Raw genomic sequence first — 6035 nt, 5'->3', positions numbered from 1 at the left:
GTTGATCGAAATAAAATTAAAAAAAAAGAAAAAGAAAAAACCATAGAGAAGAGAAATATAATAATCTCTCTTTTCATTCTCGTTTTATTATCGATTGGTCAGGATTCCTATCGAGAATTTATTCTTACGTCAGGAACGTAATAAATATCTACTATCCTTCGGCTCGATGTCAATATCTTCTTCTTCTTCTTCTTGGAAAGAGAGAGAAAGAGAAAAAGAGAGAGAAAGAGAGAGAGAGAAAGAAAGAGAGGGAAAGGAATATAAAATATTCGGGATCGATGAAGAATTGAACGCATGAATGTCCCTTCGGTGAATCCGAGTTACGTGGTGACGCAAATCTATGGGGTATTCTATCGTTTCGTCATACAGTCGAATAACAGTATTTCGTAGAACACCCTCGACGTCCAGTGACTGATGGTGCGCATTAATATTAAGCTAGATGATAATTTTAATATGCTATATTCCATTTTATAATACCTCGAGTGTTTACGTACTATATAATACGCTAGTCATAAATTAAACCAAAAAAGAAAAAAGAAACCAAAAGAAAAGAAAAAAAAAATGACTTTTGGAAACGATCCGATTCGCACAGACCAAGTAAAATTGAATATTTCGTTTCCTTTTTTCATCCCCCGTTGTTAGAATTGTATAATTTGGTCCTTCTTTCTTTTGTTTTTTGTTTTGTTTTAGATAGATACGACATTCGTGAAAAATTCGAATTATTTTCTCGTTTTATTCCGTTTATCTCTTTAATTTCGGATCGTTTTCTAATGTCTTATGTTAGAGTAAGAATATTGCCACGCTCGGGCGCTACCATTCTGTGATCCAATGAAAAAAAATGAACAAGAAAAAAATTACACACACACACCCAAAATAAAAAGAGTAGTAGAAAAAAGAAGAATTAATTAAATTCGCATGAAAGGGAAAGTTGTTAAGGGAATATAAGATGAACGAGAAAAAAAATGAATGAAAAGGAGAAACGTTCTTTTAAAGAATCTTACTCTGTAAATATTTAAATGTATATATTATACATTTACATATATACTATATTACATTATATTATATTATATTATATTATATTATACTATACTATACTATATTATTATACACCTGTACCTTTTTTAATTGAGACACTCTTATACATTTGTTAGAGATAACGTGTCTTCACTTTTTGCATTCCGCGCAATTCCAATTTTTGTACGCTCTTGCAAAGATCGACGAGGGAATGTTATTTCATCTAATTGTAAAAGAAATTGATAAGAATAGGAGAACTTATGCGAGAGAGAGAGAGAGAGAGAGAGAGGAAAAGAATGAAAGAGAAAAAAAAATATGGATGCATCATTTACGGTCATACAATTGAGTGAAAGTGCCTTTCACGATGTGTTTCGTATTTTTTTTCTAGCTTTTCGACGTCAATGGGAAGCAATTTGGTTTTGTTCGTTTATTTTTTATTTTGTCGCGTAGTAATTTTACATCGAAAGAAAAAAAAAGGGCAACAATACGAAAAAAAAAAGAAAGAAAATTGCCAACGAAAAGATTTTTAATAAATAAAAACCACGCAATAATAATAATAATAAATTCTTTTTACATGTTGTAATTAAAAATCTACGTTGAAAGACGCGCATTTGTAAGCGTGCATGTATTCGCATGTACTTACTTATCTTTTCTTAAATACATATTTACGTAGCGTAATCATACAATTATGCATCCCTTGTGACTTTTAACGTTCTGCTTTTTTTTTATTTCTCCCCCTGTTTTTCTTTCTTTTGTTCTTTACTTTTTCAACAGAGTCTAGAGCTACTTCTCTTATTCCCACGACCGAAAAGCTAACATTGCAAAACTAATTTTAAGTAGCGCGTACTACTCTTCTGTACTTCGCTCTCTTTTTGTGGATTAGTTTAGAAACAACAGAAAGAGTAGAGAAGTGAATAAGAAACAAGAAGATAATGTAAAAGAAACAAAAATAGCATTGGAAAGGGAAAAAGCAATGGTAATTACTGTTTATCTATACTATACTAACTGTACTTCTCCCTCTCCGATCAAAACCGTGCTCCAATTCTATACAAGTTGACAAACTTTTTTATCGCTGTACATTATTAAAAAGAGAGTGATTTTTTAAATGCACAAGAAATACTGTGTATATATATACACATATACATATACATAAATATATTTATTAGATTATTGCATAATTTGTATCGTATTTCTTATGCTTAATTTAGAATATATTTATTAATGAGATAGAGAAATTTTTGTTTCCATTCAAAATAAATAAGTTATTCATCGCAGGCGCATATAATAATAACATACGTATAATTGGTCAATTATTTGTTTTAATTCTATTAATTATTTTTCTTTTTAATGAAAATTAGATCATTGATAAAAAGGATGCAACAATCTAATATATTCTTTAGCGATTGGCGAATATACCTGTATCCTATCTTTTGTTAATGATCGGTGAATTGAACCGATTAGTCGATACGAGGTACAGGTGTATTCAAAGAAAAAAAAATAAAATAAGTGGTACAATTTATTTACATTACCACGTAACTGTTAGCCTCGATTTAACGAAGAGACGAAAAGAAAAGAAAGGAAAAAGAACAAAAAAAGAAAAAAATGTAGAAGAATACAAAAATTACAAGAACGAGGAGAAAATACTTTTTAGAGATTACGAAGCTTCGAGGCTTACTAATTAAAATATAATACAAATTTACGAATAGTCGAAAAAAAGGCATTTCTCGGTTAATAAACGATCTTGAAAACTTACATACCGAAACGCGATAATAAATGATTTTTTTTGTTGAATGAGAGAACTCTTATAGATCTTTGTGTGCGAGTATGCGTATGTGTGAAATATATGTGTATCTGTGCGTTTGTTTTAAGAAAGATGGGGAGAAAAAAAGGGGTGCAAGAGAAGGGTGCGTAAGAAAACGACGAAACGGAAAATAAAAATATACCTTAGATTATACATCAAAATTTAGATATTACACAGAACCGATTACGATAAGCATCTTGTTCAAGAGACTAAACTGCGTTATTATTCCGACGTTAAGTTCTTCTATTGGAATTATTAGAAGATAAAACAGAACCATCGCGTAGGATAAATCGATCGACGTCATGTGCCGTTGACCTCGAGAGTTCATGTAGTGTTCATGTAGTTGCATATAGCTACGTAAGTACTACATGCATATATGCGTGTTGCTTAAAGCATCAGAATCAGCCGGTAACGGTACGATGATCGTTTCGTCTGACCCGATTATACCTTTACAAAGGATTTATATCACGCGCGAGTTTCTCATTTAATCGAGATGTTGGACCACTTTCAACGATGGTTAGAAAGGACGTACTTAAAAACAATCATCGCTACGATTATTCAATACTTACTTATTTATTTGATTTGATTCTTTTTCTTTTGTTCATTATTTAAATACCCAGCCAAGAAAAATGTCGTTTACTTTTATTCGAAGGAGAGATATTTTTTCAATATTTTTTTAATACAATGCTAGAAGAGATTTTTGTGTTGCCGGAGAGCAGATGATGCTTTGAAAATCGTTGACTTAGAAATAGAGCTTTATTTTTACTAGATGGGAGACAAAAAATAGAAATTTTTGTTAGCGTGCATTTGGTATATAACGATCCATCGATCCTCGAAGAAATTCAGAAGATAGTTATCTCTCTCCCTTTTGTCTTTCCTCGTTGTTCCGAGGTGAACCGGCGAAAGGCTATTCTTCGAAAATTAAGGACAATGTTTCCGAGCCGCTTGCGACGGTGCTTGCTAGGGGGAAAAAATAATATAAAAATAACAATCTCGCGTTTGGGAAGTTCGTCGATGAAGAGACGAGGATCGCTAGATTACTACGGTAGATTACTATGGTAGATTACTATGGTAGATTACTACATATAATGCTCGATCAGACGTTTCTCTTCGTTGCTTTTTTTATTTTACACCAGTTCTTTTTTTGGATTTCCACAAATTGTTCTTCGTCGACGAAAGCAATATATACGAGATTGTTAGTAAAAGTCCGATAACGAGGAGCCGATAAAAAAAGAAGAAAGTTATCAAAGGAAAAGTGATTTGAAGGAAGACGTGTCAAACAAACGTGTTCAATTATTTCGATACGATTAAACGTTCTAAATTATTGTTTAATCGTGATCGATCCTGCATTGCCAAAAAGTTAATTCTTGCGCGATAAATTTGCATCTTTTTTCAGATTTTATTTGCATTTTTTATTAATTTAAAGTATGCGTAGATTAATTTGTTTGACACAATTTTCTTTCTAAATGCATTTTTAATGTACTTTATTATCCGAGAAGAAAAATTCATCGAACGTATTTCGTATTTCGTAGTTTTAAGAATATTGAAAATATCGTAGCGAGAAAGGACGAATGGATGATGAAATGCATGAAATGATTTAAAAAAAGGGAGGAAAAGAAAAAGCGAAGAAAAATAATTGAGAACCGATCAGCGAGCCGTAACGATCGTAATCATTCTCATAGTTACTAAAATATTATCACATCACTATTTGCAATTTACTGCTACCTACAATTATTACTATACGACTAGCAACTAATAAGCTTTCTTATGGCATTTCTCTATTGTACCACTTATACATTTGACGCACGACTTTTTCGAAAATAAATCTTTATGAAACGCTCCATTCTTTTGTAATTTGGTAGTTCTTTCTCTTGATCCGACGAGATGAATACTTTTCAATATTTATGTGCTTCCTATTAATTGGAAAATCGATTTGAAGTATTTTCTAATAATACATCGTAACGCTTTTTCCTGTTCGAATATCGAGTTCCTTTACGTTTGTTGTATATTAAATTGATATTCGAATCAGGAACGAGCTCTCTCTCTCTCTCTCTCTCTTTCGAATAGTCTCCTCGAGATGTTTTATTTTGTTGAAATTTCTAATTACGAATGTTACTTAGGTTTTTCTCAAATAACGTTTATTATTTTATTGTCGGATAAATTAATTATAAAACTCGTAGAAATTTCTTGTTAAACTGTATCTCTCTATAAACGCAACGTTCTACCTTCGGGATATAATTTGAAAGATTAAATTGTCTGGAGGCTTAACGCTCGGTTAATTGTTGTTTACGCGATAGCCTGGTAAGCTTCAATTCGATCTATCTTCTCTATTAGCTCTTTCACATATCCGACGACCTCATCTACCACCAATTTTCCTCTTCCTTGTTCCATAACACATTCCAAAAGCGACTACGTTTATAATTCGATCGAACCTTCGTGACGTATTCGATCTAAACGCAAAGAAATGAAATTATATTTGAAATCTAGAACGAACTAAGCGAATTATACTTTGGGTGAACGGTTAAAGTCTTCTTTAACGTAAACGTTAATCCGTGTCAGGTTGGCTATTTAGAGACATCTAACGTATTCAAAACTGTCTCTTAACATAACCGATCGAACAAAATGCATTAGAATTTTCTAAATCGATGCTCTTGGCAAAAATAAATCAACGGGATTTTATTTAACGTTACCGAGAGAAGAATAAAACACAATCCGATTGTAATTTCGTTTTAAGATTTATTTTTCGTATCGTTGAGAATCTTGGTCCGAGGAAAAAATTAATAGAAAAAATACGAGAAAATAGGGTCAACAAGATTTAACTTTTTCATTTTCTCTATCCAAGTTCTAATTGCAATTTCCTTCAGCTTTTATCGATAATACAAGGCTACCTATTATCGACAATTAGGGGAAATTGCACTGGTTACCGTTTAAAAGAGCGGTAATGGAGAATACTTTAAATGCTTTAAATAAAAGAAAATGTGTTTTACTTTCTAATCGTAATATAAATAAACATTGAGTAATTCTTATTTCTTCGTTTGGATAAAATTATTACTATGAATTAATCGAAATTGCACAGTAGAGTTATGTTCGAAATAATAATAAATTTGTTAATATATATTTTTTGTGTCAATGTGTTGTAGAAATGAATTTTTCTTTCGTTCATACTTTTATCGTTCGTTTACATTTAATGTATATACATTTAATATATTTTTATTATTTA

This window comes from Polistes fuscatus, unplaced genomic scaffold (assembly GCF_010416935.1).
Source record: "Polistes fuscatus isolate 324 unplaced genomic scaffold, CU_Pfus_HIC Scaffold11, whole genome shotgun sequence".
Lineage (NCBI taxonomy): Eukaryota > Metazoa > Arthropoda > Insecta > Hymenoptera > Vespidae > Polistes > Polistes fuscatus.
Note: the sequence above shows the minus strand (reverse complement) of the source record.